The 20,202-nt window shown below is 46.0% G+C and overlaps 1 pseudogene; it reads left to right on the top strand.

Moving 5' to 3' along the window:
- Positions 1-11,340: 11,340 nt before the first annotated feature.
- LOC146187339 (uncharacterized) overlaps positions 11,341-20,202 on the top strand; it is a 139,467-nt pseudogene continuing 130,605 nt past the window's right edge.

The following is a 20,202-nucleotide window of genomic DNA, read 5'->3' as shown; positions in this document are numbered from 1 at the left end:
GATGATGGCAACATTCGGCGGAGCTCCTCTCGCAAGATCTCCCGGATTAGGTCCCGAAGGTTCTCTCCGCTTGCAGATGTGCTGAGGTAGTGGCATGAGTAGTTTGGTTGAAGCGGTCGCTCGTAGTGGCGCATCCGGGTATCCAACGTCTTCTCGATGGTCGGTGCTTCACTCTCAAATTCTTCAACAGTTTTCGGTGGGTTCCGGACAAGCCCCGCAAAAAGCGACTCTTTAACGCCTCGCATTAAGAATTTCACTCTGTCATCTTCGGTCATGTTAGGGTCGGCGCGGCGAAACAGGCGTTTCATCTCCTCTACGTAGGCCAGGACGGGCTCGTTTGGTAGTTGAATTCTTGACTGGAGGAGGGCCTGAGCTCTTTCTTTTCGAACAGAACTTGTGAAGGCCATCAAGAACTGTGCTTTGAATATCTCCCAATCCTTGAAAGAAGTCTCGTGATTTTCAAACCAAACTCGGGCATATCCTTGAAGAACAAAGTAGACCTGCCTGAGTTTCGCAGCGTCGTTCCAGCCATTGAATTCTGCCACACGGTCAAAAAGGTCCATCCAGTCTCCAGCATCTTCATCCGGTCGTCCATGGAAGCAGGGGGGCTCACGGGGTTGGACGAAAACAACCGGTGCTGTAGGCTGGGCCATTGTCAGCGTCGATGCCTTCCGATATCGAATGGGGTCAGGCAGCAGACCGTGTTCGGGTTGTAGGCCTTGAAGTCGGCGGCTGGCGCGGTGACCTCTAGGCTGGTCTTCCAGGGCAACAGGAACACGGCTTGGGTCTTCGCTTGAAGGATCAAAGGCAGCACCTCCACCAGATGTCACGTAGTGGTGACGAGGTCGACGACACAGATGAAAGGGTCGATGATTGCACTAAAGAAACTCTTTATTTGGGCTGGCTTGCGCCCGCAAAAGAAATAAGCAACTCGGCGGCGGCGAAAGAAACAAACGTGCTCGTCGATCGTCGAACAAAGAATGCTCGTCACACTCGGCAACGCTCAATTTAAAGGCTGCACAGAAGAATCTAGATAACGTCGCAAACAGCTACCAGCATGGGCTGGAACATTGTGGAAAGACAAGCGAGTGGCCGGAACCTTCGAGACAGATCTCGGTGCGTCTTGCGCTACAACAAAACTGATAAAGGTGTGACTCGCGACATCGAGCAGTAACAAACAAAGATTATGGAACTGATACGCGGTCCAGAATCAGAGTGATAAGCCTGTATGCCGGCGGCTGTTAAAAAACAACAAATACTGTTTTGAAGGTTTCGCGGCAATATTCTGCTACTCTGGATATTTCTTGACGTTGCATTTAAAGACCCTGATCAGTTGAGCCATTGAAAATCATCAGACCCGACTTAACTACGCTAAAACTGAAGCCTAGAGCGCCCCCTTCGTTTCCGCAGTACTTAACTAGAGTTTGCAACTCTTTCAGACTTTAAGCTACCAGCACAATATCGTCTACATACATCAAACCGGGGAGGTGCTGCTCTACCGCCTTTCCATCTAATCTATATGACAGGTTAAAACCTAGGGTACTTTCTTGTATCCTCTGTTCAAGGTTTATCATATAAAGCATGAACAGCACCGGTAATAGAGGACAGCCTTGTCTTAATCCTTTGCATGCTTCGACATCTTCCGTACTTCTCCTTCCCATGTAATTTCTACTTTATTATCCCGGTACATTCCCTGTAGGAACTCTGTTATCTCATAACCGATACCTTGTTCTTTTAATATGTTCCACAGGAGTTCCCTGCTTACGTTGTCGTACGCCCCGTTTATGTCCAGGAAGGCCAAATACAAAGGTCTATTTTCCACTCTAGATATTTCGATGCATTGGGTAAGCACGAACAGGCAATCATCTAAGCGCCTACCATTTCTAAAGCCGTTCTGAAGTTCTCCGAGTATCTTGTTACTTTCAACCCATGCTTGCACCTTTAATTTCACCGCCTGCATGGCTAACCTGTACATTACAGATGTTATGGTAATCGGCCTGTAGGATTTGATGTGCATCCTTTCTCCTTTCCCTTTATAAATCAAATTCATTTTACTCTGCCGCCAGCTGTCCGGAATTTGCTTATTCGCTATGACTGTTTCCAAAGCTTTTAACAACGTTTCCTTACTTTTTGGACCGAGTTCATTAATCAGCTTGATCGGTATTCCATCTATTACTGTAGATGTGTTTTTAGGAATACTTTTTTTCCTGCATTTTTCCAGTTTAGATTGGCCAGTTCTAAGTTGCTTAGTATTCTGCTATCTTGTGTTGCTTCCTGATTTGCAGAGACTACCCTATCGTCGCTCTTAAATGACTCGGCTATAACTGATGTAGTGCACTGCGTTGTCTCCCTTTAAACAATTTCCCTCGTTATCTTGAATCCGGTCCAGCTTTCTTTGATTCTTTTTACCTAGCCAGTTTATATGGTTTCAGAATTTTCTTGCTCCGCCTCTAGACGCATCGTGTATGTCTGCCATCCAGCGATCGGTGGACTGCTTTATTTTACTTTCGACGAGGGCCTGTATACATCAAGTTTCTTTTGTCAATATGATTCCCATTTTTGGTCGATTTCCTCCTAAGATACCTGTGCTTTCTTTGCCTCTCGGAGTTCCTTTGAAGCAGCCCGTCATTGTTCAATAGCTTCCCTGATTTCCTTATTCCATCAGCTCCGTGGCTTCCTCTTTCCATTCCAGCGGTTTGCCACTTTAACCTCCTGAATTTTCCTCCTTATGAGTAGTTCTACCTGTTCATAATCCCAGTCTTCCATGGGGCTTTTCTCTATTGCTTCCTCTATGTCTGTTGCTATCTGCGCTATTTGATCGTCGTTTAATTTTGCGTTTACTTTTTGTCTAAGTTCCATTTCTCTTTTTATGAAGGGCGCCATCTGCAGACTAATACGTTTATGATCATTTCCCAGACTACACTCCCCTTCTTCACCTATTTCCATTTTTGTGACCTTGCTATAAATTCCCTGCGACATTAGACAGTAGTCAATGGTCGTCTGCTTGTTGTGGAATTCCCACGTGATTTGGCCTTCGCATTTTGTTTCTTTATTTACTATAACTAGGTCGTGTCGCTCACAGAAATCTAGCATTAGCTTGCCGTTACAATCCCGTGTATCCATCCAGATAGTCGATGTGGCCGTTCAAGTCCCCCAGCGGAATAATATCGGCCCCGTCTCCAAACTGGCTTACATCGTCACTGAGACATTCAACAAGATCCTTGTTTTCTTGCCTGCATTGGTGTCCTGTTCCTAAATAAGCTACCTCTAGCCATGTCCTTATGCCAGCAATTGTTCCTGATGCCCAGATATGTTCTTTACAAGATGATTTAATTCTTTGCCAATTTGTTCCCTGGTGTATCAACATACCTACCCCTCCACCCTTTTTTTTCCGTTCTCATTCTGTTGCACCCTTCCCAGACGTAGCCTTCTATAAACGGCGGATCTTCTAGATCCCTGAGATGAGTGTCGCATAGAGCGTATGCACCTATTTTGTCATCCTTCAACTGCTGTTCTATCTCTAGCCATTTCGCTCTTTTTCTACTTCCTTGCATGTTTATGTAGCTGATCCTATTGTTAAATTTCTTTTTGTACTTTTCTTTCTCAACCTCCTCATTGCCATTGTTTGGGGCTTAGTTTCCGTTATTACGCTTTCTTCTGCTTCACTTCTAACTACCTCTGTGCACGGAGTCCTCGCAGACCCCCTAAAAAAGCTACAGCCCTGCCTGCCAGGCGCCAGCCGGTCTCTGCTCCCACCCTTCTGTTAAAATGAATGCCATCTCGCTGAAAAACCCCACCAAAACCTGCTTTCTGCACCTCCCTGTTTACCTCAACCACTTCGAAACGCTTTTCCAGGCTTAACTTTCTTATGTCCTGATTAATTGTTACCACATCCTTTTCCAGCTTCGCGTTCGATCCTAGCACCTCCGGTACTGTGCATACAGATATCTGCACTTGCTGTGTTATCTCCCTGATATCGTCAACTCCCTTAGCTAAACTTTCCACCACTCCTGCAGTGTCACCATTTAGGACATCGTATAGCCCCGCGGCTACTATCACCGTACTGCGCTCTGCGGAATTTGTTCAACAACCTATTTTTACTCTCTTTCAGTACTGCCTTCATTGTCCTCCCTGGGAAGGGGAAGGTTCCAACTAACACTCGTTTATCACCCATTACATGTTCCAAGATATCTTGCTTGCACCTGCTCATGTTAGAATCTCTGGGGATAAGCACCTGGGCATTCTCTCTCCCTCTCCCAACTGTTGGCTCCTGCTTTCGGCTATCTGTGTCCTTCTCTCTGGGATTTTCATTCTTCCTTACTTCTTCCTTTCTTCCCGACTTCTTAGTGGCTGCTTCTAAATAACTCTGTCGGTTCGGATCCGCCTTACCTACTTTGCTTATGCCTTCCATGCCAGTGCTGGTCCCAGCCACATGGCCCGCACTGAAATTTTCGTCCTCATTGTTTCCAAGGACAAATTCCACCCACTAAAAATTACCCACTCAGTTTGCAGCACTCCTGGTGGCGGTCGCGGGCACTCATCACTGGCGGCGCCACACAGGAGGCCGCGGTCGGCACACATGCCAGTATATTCTAGGCACTATGCCTAGACTACGCAGGCACATCCTTAAGGCTTGGCGTCCCAAAGCCTGAGTCGCTTTGGGACGAACGGTGCTCTCTATATATATATGTTGGGTGGTCCTTCCGATAATGTGTTAGGATAAAACCATATTGCATATGCGAGAGAGAACAGGCGGTCAGATTAAAGGATCAATGCTTAAGCGATCAGCGTAGGTGCATGCTTGCGTTCTTGGATTTAGAAGGGGAGCCACAGACGTTAGCCATTAACGCTGTCGTCTTAAAGGCGGAGCTTAACTGTGTCTGGCTGTTTTAACGCGACAGCATTCAAGGGCACGTCCAGACGATAATCCGGGCGCCGCCGTAAGGCGCCGCGTTGGCGCTGTGGGCGAAAAATAATGAGCATGGCACTGGCAGGCTGTAGCTGGCAGCTGACATGACCGAGCACTGACTGGACGCGGGGTTGCCTGACTTTACGTTTGGCAGGAGGTGCCAACTCAGGCCTCTCTTTTCATATGGGAGGGTGATATCAGAATCTCACTGCCAGTACACTTGAACTCATGTTAACCCTAAGCCACGCAGGCAGGTTCATACGGCTTGGTTAAGTGGGGTTTTTATATGTGGTATGGTAGCCTGCACTATCACGTCATACCCTCCAAAGCGGAGCTTAAGTGTTTTCGCCAATCTATTTGTCAGTCACTGCTGTCTTTACACTGCCGGATCGCACCAGCTTCACAAATGTGGGTACTGTAAATGCTATACGAAAAAGAAACAAAAACGAAATAACCATAAGTTTTGCATCAAAAATAAGTGGCCAAACCGAATGGAAGATATTTGTAAAATAGAAGAACTCTTGTCGGGTTTGGAAGCACCGCTTTCAAGTAAATGTTCTTAGTGTTTTCTGTTCTTGGCTTGGATTCTTTTACCGGAGATGGCGCCGCCAGTCCAGAGCGCCAGGAAAGATTTCTTGTTTGTCTGAGAAACCAAAAGTCGTACACTGAAGGCACGCAGACCTTATGCAGACCTAGTGTTAGAATAAATAACTCACTGTGGATTAGGTTTTTGTGTGTATTTGAACAAGACAAGTCAAATGTTTACGTAAAACACGCTTCAAAGGCTTCATGGCGCCAAGTCCCCACTGTATACTAATTAGCTTCTGAAGTAGACCTTAATTCAAAAACGTCAGGGATGAGTGCGTGCTGCGATTTAAATGGTACGCATGGTTCTCGGCCGCCGCACTGGATCGATGGCGAGGGAACCCAGGTGGCAGCGATGCGTGAGAACTATTCTGGGAAAGGTTTATGAAACGGAAGGCTTGTGTATGCGAGAGACGGTGTCCCTGCTGCCTGAGCCTGGGCTTCCAAATCGAGTTAAGCCATTATTATGCAGGTCGATCATATCAACTCAGCTGATGCGTTAGCTTTGAGCGCGCAAGGGTGGCTTCTGTTCGACGCCTCGGGCAACTAGAGCCCGGCCTGTAAACATTGTCTTGCGCTATAGGTCACCCAATGAAACGGAGGAACAAATCTTGCGTGTGCAGCATGTGTGGCACATGACTGTTCGAGGGCATCCTTTTCAGTTTATGTTACCTAACTTGGCTGTGTCCGCAGGAATTGGCAATCAATGATGCCCACCAGAACATTGGTTAAGATTATTAGGTACTTATTAGATAATGAACAAATAACCACCTGAATAATTAAAAGCCGCCCACTAACCAATAGCTGCTCATTCGATAAACTCATAGATAATCCTGTACAATTAAAAAGTGAAGAAAAATGGTTTATGTAAATTATAACTTCATTTAAGCTTGTGACGTGACAACTAAGACATAGTTAGAAGTGTCACGTGATTCAAGATGACTAAAGAAAAATGATGACGCCCACTGGAGTTACGTGACAGAGCAATGTAACGTGATTCAGGATCCCTAGCAGCAATAAACGTTTACGCTTTTTGAATTTCGCAACTGAAGCAGACCTCTTCGAAAGTTGTTTAGTTTCCAAAATCACAAAATTGAAAAGTTTTGGTGCAGAGAGGCCAACGGTATCACAGGAGGCCACCTGACTCCGTACTAGGTGTTACTTGCTCGGCAAATATGGGACACGTAGGATGAAAATTGCAATTTGAATATAAGAAAATATTGTAGCGCCCGAAGAAGAAGAAGAGAGATCGCTTCGACAAAGACGACTCTGCTGCTGTGACTCGCACGCGTGCTGGTTCCGCTGCTGTTGTGCTGCACTGTGCCGTTGTCCTGTTGATCCGAAGTCTCTGCTGTCGTCGTGTCTCTGTGCGTCAGGACGTGACATTGGTGGAGGTGTGGCGTATCAATCTCTGTGAACCCCGTGGCGCCAAAAGACTGATTAGGAATGCGGCAATATTGTCAGCCACGCGGGCGTGAAAACAGATCCTGAAAAAACAGCAGTCGTAGCATCGTTCCCACGGCCGTCGGACAAAGAGTCTGAGAAGGTTTGTTGGTTTGTGCGCCAGCTTCAGAAGTTTTGTCCACAACTTCGCTCCGGTCGCTGCGCCGCTGATCCACCTTACAAAAAAGAGCACCGCATTTGAATGGAATGAAGAGCGAGAGTCAGCGTTCAGCGAGCTAAAACAAGCCCTTCGAACGCCACCCATACTAGGCCACTTTAATCAAGCTGCCGACACTGAACTCCACACACCGACGCCAGCAACAAAGGACTGGGGGCAGTACTTGTGCAGTCGCAAGGCGGCGCTGAGCGAGTTATTGCGTATGCTAGCCGAGCCCTTTCTGAGGCAGAGCATAATTACTCCACTGCGGAAAAGGAGAGCCTCGCTGTCATATGGGCAAACACAAAGTTTCGACCGTATCTGTATGGCCGCTATTTTTGTGTGGTCACCCACCAGCACTGGTTGGCCAACCTGAAGGATCCCGTGGGGCGGCTTGCTCGATTGAGCCTTCGACTGCAGAAGTACGACATCACTATCGTATATAAATTCTGCCGAAATAATCATGACGCTGATTGTCTCGAGCTCCCCTGGAGCCGGCGCCAGGAGACGATGATGACGCTGACAGCTTTATTGCGGTCTTAAACACGGCAGATATTGCGGTTCGACAAAGGCATGATCTGCAGCTTGGCCAGCTAATGGCGCACCTTGAAGGAGACGACGATGTGGTACCTCATGTTTTCCTGTGTGTCCTACCCACATTTAGAATTCGGAACGGCGTCCTGTACAAAAAAAAAATTTCGACAGCAGCCAGACATCGTAGCTTCTTGTTGTGCCAGAAAATCTGTGTAGCGAGACCACGGAAGCTTGCCATCATGATCCTACAGCTGGTCACCTAGGTTACAGCCGAACGCTTTCACGAATTCGTGAAAAGTATTGCTGGCCCAAACTCGCTAAGTATGTGCGTCAGTACACAAGAACTTGTCAACGGCGGAAGGCGCCACCCACACGTCCGGCGGGCCTTCTTCAGCCAATCAAGCAGCTGAGTGCCCCGTTCCATGCAATGGGAATGGATTTTCTTGGCCCATTTCCCACGTCCTAGTCCGGAAACAAATACATCGTCATAGCGACAGACTACCTGATGCGCTATGCGGAGTCAAGCGCAGTTCCGTCTGCGGCAGCTGCGGAGGCAGCCAAATTTTTCATCAAGTGTATTGCCTTGCGGCATGTCGCACCGGCAGTTTTGATCACTGACCGGGGTACAAAATTTCTGGCACAACTTCTACAAGACATCCTGCGTCTAAGCTGTACCAGCCACCGTCGAACTACTGCGTATCACCCACAAACCAATGGGTTAACGGAGAGGCTGAACAAGACGATGGCTTATATGATCGCTATGTACATGGACGCCGACCTTCGAAATTGGGACGGGGTGTTACCTTATGTTACGTTTGCTTATAATACTGCTGTTCAGGAGAGACAACACGTATGTCACCTTTACAACTAGTGCATGGTAGAAAGGTCACTACAATGCTCGAAGCTATGATGCCGCACGGCGTCACCAATGAGGCTCGACTAGTATACGAGCGCGCGAAGGCTCGACAACTGGCACGACACAACATACAGCACCAACAACGTACCGACGCTCATCGCTACAACCTCCAGAGACGCGACGTTGATTTTCGACCTGGTGTTAAGGTCTGGATTTGGAAACCGGTTCGCCGTCGAGGCGTTTCGGAAAAATTTATGAAGCACTACTTTGGACTGTTCACGGTTATTCGTCGCATCAGTGACCTCAACTACGAGGTGCTTCCAAGCGGAAGCCGACCATCGGCACGCCTTTCCTCACGTCCTGAAGTTGTTCAGGTTGTCCGGCTTGAGCCGTATTACGTGTGACCTTGGAGGAGCCTTGCCAGGTTTTCTCCGCTGCATCTTTATCGCAAAAAAAAAAAAGAACACGTGCAGACACTACCAATGTTATTGCGGGTGCTTTCATTTTTTTTTTCGCTTAGCATCGGGGCGATGCTTCTTTCGGAGGAAGGCAGTGTAGCACCCGAAGAAGAAGAGTGATCGCTTCGACAAAGACGACGCTGTTGCGGTGACTCGCACGCTTGCTGGTTCCTTTGCTGCTGTGCTGTTGTGCTGCACTGTGCCATTGCCCTGCTGACCCGAGGTCTCTGCTGCCGTCGTGTCCCTGTGAGTCAGGACGTGACAATATACTGAGACACCCCCATACAACAAGGTTAACTGCACAAAAGAGTAAACTAGTAATGCACTGCAGATAACAGATATTTTAATAGGAATAACATTACGTTGTATAGTTATCTGTAGCTTTCATGATGTTTAATAATGTAGTTCGGGCGCCGACCAAACTGTTTGTCAGCGCCTTATAACGGCGATAAGCGTGAAACACTGCGAGAGTTCGCGCACGCGCGCGAAGATAGAGCGTCGTCTGCTACCCTGTTTCGATCACGAGGACACACACCCTGCCGCAATATCTGTTCGTAAAAAAAAAGAAAATAAATATCAGCCAGCAGAACACACGTGCTTTGATTGGTGCCTTTTTTATCGTATCCCACCTCCCAAGGGCGGGCTGCTCAAATTAGAAGGTCCGCATTCCAGGCAATGATTTCCACGTGCTGCTGCATTTACTTTCTTTTGATGTTTTCTAATCTTAACTCCGTTTCGCAGCGCAGCCTTCCATAATGGGAAAAAAAAATTAAAATCATGCCTTTCGCATCTTATTCATGCGCACGGCTCCGCTGTCCGTCGGGTTTTTGCAACCAGATAATGTGGCAGGGCGCGTGTTCTCGTGATCGGAAGAGTGTAGCAGACGACGCTATCTCTTCGTGTGCGTGCGCGAACTCACGCCGTGTTGCGCGCCTAAAGCCATTTTCAGACTCAAGCCGTGTTGCACGCTAATAGCCGTTTCCAGGCGTTGACCAGCAGTTTGGTCGACGCTTGCGCTATATTATTTAAATCATGACGGCTGTACGATTTCTATTACTAGATACAGTAAGTTTCAGCCGCTCCCTAATACACCAAGATCCATGCGTAATCACTCTGATTGCGCTGAGTGTCGCCAAAGTACAGCTTCATCATTTTCTTTGTCGCACAAGATGCGCCGAGATGTATCTCGAATGATTGCAGCCACTCGCGTCTGCTTCGGCATTTCTCCGGGTTGCTCTAACCACCAAACCCCGCTCGTCAGCCAGCTTGCCCTGGCCGACACCGTTCGCTGTCGGATACCGGAAGCTGTCAGCGAGGGTTACACAAGCCAAAGTGGAGAATAACTGCACTGTAAAACAAAAAAGAAAAAGAAACAGGAACTACAGAACCGTGTAGAGATACGACAAAATGTTATAGGGTTCGGTCGTAAACGTCGGAATTTTCTGTAATTCTGTAGTACTTACCAGAGGCACTCTTTTTGTGTGTTGTATATTAGTAGAGCACTGCTCATAACGCAACACTTTTTGTAGTATACTTCCGTAGTAATTTTCTGTTGTGACTACAATAAATTCGATTGTTACTATGAAAATTTCTATTGTCACAAAGATTATTTGCTAAAAGTCGCGCAGAAATTTGTGACAACAAAAAATTATCTTTAGTTTTCTCAGATTAGGTGATAACGTTTCACGCTGTTCAGATGTTATGGCTGCCTCGCCGGCTGAGTCAGCAACTGCGGAAGACAAGACTACTAGTCCTGTAAGCACACCAACCCAGAGAACGTGGGCGGACCAGGCGGATAGAGAGGACTCTCCTCGGCACTCGACAAGCACAGCGTCCTACGACACAGGGTCTCCCGAGCGTGTCAGTATGCCTGCCACGGCATTCACGGACAGCCAGTCTACATGCAGGCGATGCCAACGGTCGGACCACTCGTTAGCAAGTGATTAATACCTCTGCCACACAGGCAGTTTCAATGCCCATTGACGTATTGTTAATAGAAATATTCGAGGGCCATCCAGCTACACCGCTGCCACACGGAGCATTTCAAGGGTCATTGAAAACTATGCGAGCTAGGCGGAATCTGGCGGGGAGAGTAGAAAACGTGATGAAGTGTAATGTGCAAAAACGCATCTTCTGAAAACGGTTTTCAATATGCAGTCATGTTTTGCCAAATATCGTTCGAAACGTTAAGTTTTATGCAAAAAAAAATTGACTGAAGGCATTTTGCAGTTTCACAGCAGCTGTAGGCGGCGTCTATCGGGGTATCTCCGGGAACACTGACCTGCTTCGGTTTGCACGGAGAAGCTGTCGGAGATTGTTTTTCATGAGGTGTAGTGTCCGCATTTGGGCAGTGAGCGCCAAAATGAACGCAAGACAAAGGACAAAAGAAGTCGCCCTAATGGCGATTGCTATTATGGACCTCGACAGCGAAATCGCCATTACGAGATCAGAAGCGGACGAGGTCGAAGAGCAGCTGGTACTTCTGACGATGTTGTCAGCAGCGTCAGCACCAACGGTTCATCGAGAAAGGTGGTGCTACGACCGCAACGGACGGTGGTTCGAGGACACACTTCCACATATGGCAGAGCAGTTTTTTAAACAGTGTTTCCGGGTGTCTTCATCAACATTCATGTACATTGTGGACTCGTGCCGGAGCCGCATGCAACGTGAATACACGGACATGAGACAGGTCATACAAGTGGAGAAAAGGGTGGCAGCAGCTATGTATAAGCTGTGCTCTTCAGCGGAAGACCGGTCCATTGCTAGCTTGTTTGGCCTAGGGCAGTCTACCGTCAATGAACTGTACCGTGAGTTTTGTGAGGCAGTTGTTGCCACTCTGGAAAATGAGTGGGTCAGGATTCCGTCTGCTATCTCCATGGGGGAACACATCAGAGAATGCAAGTGCTGGACTTTTTTCAAACTGTCGGTGCAATGGATGGCTGCCACCTACCAGTGTCGCCTCCAAAGAAGGACGCCTGTGATTATTATAATTACAAAGGGTGGTAAGCGTTGCTTCATAATTCCTTTTCTTTTTAATGCACCCACAGCGCCTTTATTGACATCACACTAAAGAGGGGGGGGGGGGGTAAATCACACGAAGAAACAGGCATTAAGTACGTAATAGAGACAGCAGACAGGTGCGAAATATTGTGATGAGACTTATCAGATCTGTTTGTACATGCTACATAACATAAAGATTTTGCTGTGAACATATGCAACACTTTTTGAATGTGGCACACATAACCTCATGAACATACTTCATTCAAATGCCGATTAACGAAACCTTCAACATTCATCAGCTACTTCAAGCCAGCCACATTATGACAGTTTCTTTATTTTCCATCGTTGTACACAGTGTCTGTACCATTCTCTTTGAATTATGCACATTGGTCAACTGTCTTTAATGCTTAGCAAGCAGCCTATCCATTTCTGCATGACATTTTGCATACCCACCGTGCGTGTGTACATTAATACTTTACGTAGCTGGCATATGTTATCTTGCTTAAAATTTACATCTGCTGCCTTGGTGTTGTCATCTTGCTTAGCTTTTACTGAACAAAAGCTAGTACTACGTTAAGGAACTCGCTAAAAAAGTAAAGTAAGCAAAACCATCAATTAAAATCAAACAGACGTGCATGTCTTGTGCCTTTCTTAGCTCCTGTACATGTACAACTTCTTTAACTCTTTGAGGGTCGAATTGTGTTGAAAAAAAAAACTTCCCCAGATAGTAAAAATACTTTATTGTGGATTTTGAAAATTCAATATGACTAAAGGCAAGGAAAAGTTGTAGAAAATATTAGAACCGTATTTTGGAGTCAACGTTGCTCCACACTGCAAACTCAGGAACCTTAGGAAATCAGGAGAGCAGGAATATCTCATGAGCGTCCATGATAAACATGCTAACTGCAGCCCCAATAAAGATAGAAATCGGTTTCTGTGGCCCCTGCACCGGGAGTGGCCTTAAAAATCAAGCTTCGCGCACCTCCATTGCGAGCACAGGGAAGGGGGGGGGGGAAGTATTCGAAACCACGCAAGGCCATTGCCTCAGACCGGGCCACAAGCTGCAGCTAGGAATCAGTTCCGTTTACCGTGAACGGAAGCGCCCATAAAGATAGAAATCAAGTTTCGCGCCTCCATTGCGGTCACATGGCGAAACCGAAACCGCGATAGGGCGGCGGCATTGCCGCAGACCGGGCGACGTGCTGCGGCGAGGAATCACTCCTGTTTATCTCCGCAAGAAGGCAGCGCAATAAAGTTCAAGCATTTCTTGTAAATTCTAAGAGGTGGCAGCACCTTCCAGTTAGCATGAATGGTCATTAGGGGTCGAAATTTCAAACGGAGTATTGAAACCGTACCGGTACGGCAAAAACAATGCGGGACAGAAAACCGCCGCCGTACATTTACGGCAAAGACCCTCAAAGGATTAAATCTGAAATTTTCTCGCAATTCATACGGTGTCATTAATGACAATGCTATATCTTGCAAGCGCAGTGTGATACTACTCGCACTAGTCGACCATCGTTACCGGTTCAGGTTTGTCAGCGTGGTTTCACCAGGCCGTTGCCATGATTACCATGTGTTCCAGTACTCAAAACTGGCAAAGTGCGTGGAAGGCCCTCATTTTGAAGCTCCACAAGCAATAATCAGTGGAACAGCAGTGCCACAACTGATACTGTGCGACCAAGCATTCCCGTTAACAGAAAACCTAATCAAGCCATATAGCCACAAATCCAACCTCACGGACGATATGAGGACATTTAATTACCACCTTTCTAAGGCAAGGCGGTTAGTTGAAAATGCTTTTGAAAGACTAAAGGCCTACTTCCGCTTTGTAATGGAGCGAATAAAATGTGATGTTGCAAATCCACCTGTCATTGTACGCGCATGCTGCAAATTTAACAATATTTGTGAAGACATGAATGAGCCCGTCATGCAGCAGTGCGCTGCTGTTGCTTAGAGCATCAACACTTTGTGCAGCCAACCAGTTGGCACTACAAATGAAGACACCTCAGGGGGATCGGCCATTCGTGAAGCCATTGTGCAGCACTTCAAGAGGAGGCTTCAGCAACGAGAGCACACAGGTGTGGACATCTTTTTGTCATATTTTCGTTTATTCCCGTGGCTGCTTAAGTAGAAGAACGGCTGATTGGGCGAGTTGGTGAACCATGACGGACAGTAATATAAGTGCGCAACAAAGACGTGGCTCTGCGCCGTCGTTCACTTCTCCTCTCTGTCACGTCTTTGTTGCGCACTTATATTACTGTCCGTCATCCTTAAGTAGCTCTGTCAGTGCAGAGAACATTTTCTCAAGGAGAGAAAGCTGACTTTGCCTTATGGCAAGTTCCTTCTCCTTTGTTTTTTCCAGCGTAGCTCTTAAGAGGTTGTGTTCTGTCAAAAGTGCCTGTTGTGTGTGTGTGTGTGTGTGTGTGTGTGTGTGTGTGTGTGTGTGTGTGTGTGTGTGTGTGTGTGTGTGTGTGTGTGTGTGTGTGTGTGTGTGTGTGTGTGTGTGAAAAACTTTATTTCAGGGAGGAAGCTTGAGGCAGCCGGGGCACCTCTCGCAATCACTATGTGGGCTCCTCATTACAGGAGCCCACTGGCGACCGCCGCGGCTCGGGCTCGGTGGATTAGGGCCTTCTGGCTTGCCATGTCGGAGCAGCCGAGCAGGGCTGCCTCCCAGTCCTCCCGGGTGGGGTTGGGTAAGAGGGCGAGGTTCGGGGTTGACTGGCATGCCCATACCATGTGGAAGATGTCCGAAGTCTACTCCGCACAGTGCGGGCATTTTCCTGTATAGGCAGGATCAAAGTGTTTTAAAACTGCCGGGCACAGCAGCGTTTTGGTGTAAAGACGGAGGAGTGTGCTTTCCTCCACCTTTGTAAGGCCCTTACAAGGGTTGGGATGAATTGCATGGCCGAATTGAAATAATTCAGTAATTTCTCGAAAAGTGAGGGCCGGATGGTAATTAGAAGCTTGACCTCGGCGTCTCTTTCGAGGAGAGTCGCTGGTGTCTGCAAAAAAACAAATGCATATATTTCAGTAGTTTGTACAGAAAAATAAACACTGCTACAATAAAAATATGCCTTTAAATGGAAGCTGTGTTGAAGGGAGTCAAGTTAAATTTATGTGGATCATCTCATAACTCAGCATTTATGACGTGCATGATGCTGCTGCTTGCCTTGCAACATACCGTTGTAAGCATATTAGGTATACTACTGCAGTGCATCTTTCTCGAAGCCTAATTACCAGTATGTTATACATTTTAGCAGAATGATCACTTAGCTACAGGCTTTTGTTTTTGTTAACGCTTCGTATGCTTTGTGTTCCTTCAAGGACTAACTTATTCCACAGCTTGGACGCCACTCGCCCACCTTGAAATGTAGTGCTGCTTGCAGGCGAGCTGTCCAGCCCAGCGTCAACGCACTCAGATATGCAGAAGAAGGGCCATCTTCAACGTCACTGACGTGGCCGTCCTCTGTCACCGTCAGCATGCTGTTGACCAGTTGCATTTTTAAAAAGAAAAGCAGATACAAACATTTGTAAAAAATATAAAGAACTTTGTTAACAGTTACTCTTCTCTGCAGTATAAAACATTACTTGAGGAGGCAGGAAGAAAATGAATGAAAAATGCGGTGATGACACTAACCGCATTTTAGGTGATTTGTGCGGCAACTCTCTAGCACTGCCTTCAAACCTGTACATTTCAATTCCTATTATGTAAGTCATCCACAAAGTAAAACGGGTATCCAGTGCAAATGTGCACATTTCATTAAAGCTGCAATGACGTACAATATCTGATTTAAGGCACTTTTTAAACAGTGTTCACTGCATGAATTTCACAGTTTCAAACAGCATGTAGCCCCAGGCTTCTCATTCTTCCTAGTGCACTTCAGCAAGCAGCAGCTCTACTTCCCCATCTATATAGTAAAGAATAGTAATAACTGGCATACCAGCTTTTGGTTTCTTAAAAATGACAGATATAAACAGCCAGTTTTCTGCTTATCACTATAGTACACAATGCAGTAATTATTAGGGGTCCTAAATGATGTTGGAATACCTGTTCAACACTTTCCTCCCCCCAGCTCGTCTCATCGACTAGCGCGGCATTGTTTATGGGCAGGCTGCCCAAAAACGATCCGATCCGGCGGAAAAAAGGCCACGTTACTGTTGACTGGTCGTTCTTTGCGTGAAACCTGCAAAAAGTTCAGAACTTTTTGTTACTTGAAACGAACTGCTGTGAGTCAGCAGCATAAACAAGACAAAGACACGTGGCGCGGGAGAAGAAAACGCATCAAAAACGACGGATCGAGAGCACCGCAACCCTGAGGCAATAAATATCGTTAAAAAAAGCACGGCGACCAGATCTCGTTGTGTGCCAAACTGTCGCGACGAAAATGACCTGCGCGGACATTATTGCGTCGTCGACCACATAACCCTGCAGCAGTGAACCAATAGTTACAATATATTAAAAGACATAAAGCATTGAAGAAGAAGATAACGTCGACAAGAAGTCACCGATACTGCTGGCTTAAGTTGTCTATTTTGTTACGCACTTGCTCTGTTGTCCTTTCGAAGCCGGCAGCTCTGAGTGCGGCAGCAAGTTCCTCAAACAGATCAGCATTTCTTTTTTGGCAACGAAGATCAGATAGCCTCTCCTCCCATAAGTCGATTAAAACAGAAGTCTCACTCTCGGTCCACAGTTGTCGCGGTGGGTCTGGCGCTGCGGCTTTGCGTTTGACTGCCCACGTGCTTAGATATACGACAACAAAAACGCGTGCAGACGGTGCAGCTAGTACAGCGAGCTAGGCGACAGTGGTGTGGACTGTGTAGCTACCCAAGTAGCACAAAGTGGGCTATGAAGTGGGGGCCCGCGTTGGGCCCGTGAGGGCAGCCCATACGGGCCCCATGCGGGATTTGCAACACGTACCCAGAGGGGCCCCGCGTGGGCTGCCCAATTTTGCCGCGATCGGTCCCAATCTGTATCCGTGTGGGCAGCCCAAATAGGGCTGCCCGCATTCAGCCCAGGTAGACGAATGTGGGCAGCACATCAGAATCATTAATGGGTCCCACATTTGTGCAGGCAATGTCATCCCATTGATCAAGGTTTTAATTTTTAAGTCGATTAATCCCTCCAATACCTGAATTATACATGCGCGGGATTTGCGAAAGCCGGTTCGTTTTGAGCTGGCCCACGTGCTGCCCTGATGGGTTGAATCTGGCATTTTCGGGGCTGCCCAAATTCCAGTAATCATCAATTGCGAAACATTATGCGCTATTTTTTTGCTTGTATGCGACACTCAGTAACATGAGAGAAATTTATTCCCAACACTACAATAATGTGGGCTGGCCCACATAAACCCCAACATGTTGGTCTGAATATTTATTTAGGTGGTGCGTGTAGAATAGTAATGCCGCAGGAAACATTTGGAGGTCGTTCAGTGCATACTCGTAAAGCGGAACAGTTATACTGTTGCATATTTTCTGTCGACACTGCATAATTAACGTAGTTGTTAGAGTAAAAATAAATAGTCTTTATTCATAGCAGAGATATGCTTAGGACAGTTATGTGAAACCTCCAGAAGAGGCAATTAGTAGCCGGTATAACATGATTTACATAAATAAAATGGCGCCTTAAAGATAGGGTGGAGAAGTTTCAGAGCGGTAAGCCCGCCTACGGCCAATTTGGGGCCCACTGCGGCATTTCATGGGTCGCCCCAATCGGGCTGATCTTAATTTTACCGCATGGACTACGAATATATATTGCATTTTTCCCGCAAGTACCCAAAGAAATACCCGTGTGGGCAGCGTGGCGGTGTGGTCGCTTTTCAGGCCGGTCGCAAACCATGCGGGACCTATTCGGTTTTTGCGTGGGCAGCCCCAATCGGACTAGCCCGTCTTCTATTTGCTTTAGGCCCACATTTTCATCGCGTCTGCCCTAAATTGCCCCGCAAGAGACCGATGCAGGCAGAAGTGGGAAGGAGCAATTGCCTGCCCCGCTACCACCCACGCGGAAATTATCTAGGTTTTTGGTGGGCAAACCTATTTGGGGCAGCCCAGAAATTTTCTGAATGAATTCCAGATTTTCGTCTGACCTTCCCTCAAGTACCCCTCAAGGGTCCAATGTAGGCAATGTGCGGGCATACCCGTATTTAGCCCCGCCGCGGCCCATGCGGGACCTATTCGGCTTTTGAGTGGGCAGCCCCAATTAGATCAGCCCATGCGTTTCCTACACAAAGCCCAAATTGCATTTGCATCGGCCCTAAAATTTCCCAAGCGGGACCCTTGAGGGCCAGATGTGGGAATATGTACTTAGTTAGCCCTTTGCACGCCTATATAATGCCCAAATGGAAAAAACAGGGGCAAGCCCAATTTGGGCTTGCCCGCTTGATCCCTAAAGCGGGCCCTCGTGGGTGTTATTGTGGTTGCCCAAGCCCAACTTGCCCATACGGGCCCCCGGTGGGCCATGTAATGTGTGCTACTTGGGTAGGCTAGGCGAAGTGGAGAAGATTGTTTACATCGTCATGAAGTAAAAAAAAAAACTAAATATTTCCAATAAAAACAAAATTCTTTAACAGCAAAATATAAGCCTATTTTTTAGTACTATTCCGAAATTCTTGCTTGCTATTTTTCTCGACTTATGACAAGTGCGCAGCTGCTCCCAAAGCTAATCGAGATTCCAATGGCCATTCGCGAACCCCATTGAGTCGATGACCGATTGTGTTTATTTATTTATTTATTTCAACCTCAAAGGCCCCATTGAAGGGGTATTACATGAGGGAGTGGGTTACAGGGCATATTATTGCTTCGAGTGATGCTTTGAACATTGATGGGTCTGTATGGAGCACGACGTCGGCAGGCAAGTCATTCCAGTCTTTTGCTGTGCGAACGAAAAACGAATATAGATGCGCAGATGTGTTGCAGTGGCCGATCCTCATCGAGTTCGATCTCCATCGTATCAATGGGCATTGAAACTTCCCGTGTGAAAGAGGTATAAGATGCGCGCGGTGCATATTTTTTTTTACAATCTCCGGTGGACAATACGGCTACACTCATCGTCCTTCAAATTCATGTTCTAAACATCAACACGTTGTATAAATAATATCAACAATAATAATAATAATAATAATAATAATAATAATAATAATAATAATAATAATAATAATAATAATAATAATAATAATAATAATAATAATAATAATAATAATAATAATAATAATAATAATAATAATATAATAATAATAATATAATAATAATAATAATAATAATAATAATAATAATAATAATAATAATAATAATAATAATAATAATCAATATTTATATAATGTGCGCAGGAACAACCATGTGGTCTTCGTGCTGCAGCACAAAAAAATGACAATGCACACATAAGTTCTACACACACACAGATAGAACACAAAAGAAGGAACAAATAACACATGAAATAAAACTGGGACGAAAAGTGTCACGCAAAGAAAGAAATCAATGAGTAGCATGTCTTATATACACAGTCAAAGAATTGAAGAGCACATCACGAAAAAAAAAGAAAACAATAGATAGATAGAGAGAAAAAAGCAAATAACTGACATTGATTAAAGCAAATAAAAATGTACATAAAATAAACAACCATTCCAGGCACAGCAAGTGCGGGGTACTTAAAACACAGGCTAGAAATACAGGGAAATACAATAAAAATATAGAATTCAACGCGGGACAGTAAGATTCGAAAATAAAGTTTAAAGTTAAAATATAAATAAGAAACAGATAAAAAGCAGTACAAGATACTTTAACAGCACTGAACAGGAGAAAAAGCAAAACGTGAAGTAAATTAAATACAATACTTAGGCTAGAAAGTGGAAGTTATATGTGATAAATACAGTTTAGAATACAAAGCTACGAACGTCCAATATAAATGAAGAGAGCGAGTTTTGGAAGATGTCAAGGTGAAAGAGTTACAACATCTGTATTCTGTCAAGAGGCGAATGGGAATGAAGAAACAGAGGAACTTGAAACAGTCTGAATTCCCTCATGCTCTTTCGCGGAACACGCAGAAGAATGTACTCTAAGAGCTGAGGGCACATAATGTGGCCATGAAGGAGCTTGTATAGAAAATTATATCTACTCTGACACGACGGCAGTTAAGAGAAGGAAGATTGAGTGGGGTACTCTTGGTGGAGCGAGATGAGGAAGGTGAGCAAGGAAAGCGATATCGAAATATCCGTAAAATATTTGATGTACTCTGCCAACCTTGTTCCAGTTCGATTTACAAGTG

Source organism: Amblyomma maculatum, chromosome 6 (assembly GCF_055883805.1).
Source record: "Amblyomma maculatum isolate TAMU_Amacu chromosome 6, ASM5588380v1, whole genome shotgun sequence".
NCBI lineage: Eukaryota > Metazoa > Arthropoda > Arachnida > Ixodida > Ixodidae > Amblyomma > Amblyomma maculatum.
Note: the sequence above shows the minus strand (reverse complement) of the source record. Positions and strands in the feature narration are given on the sequence as shown.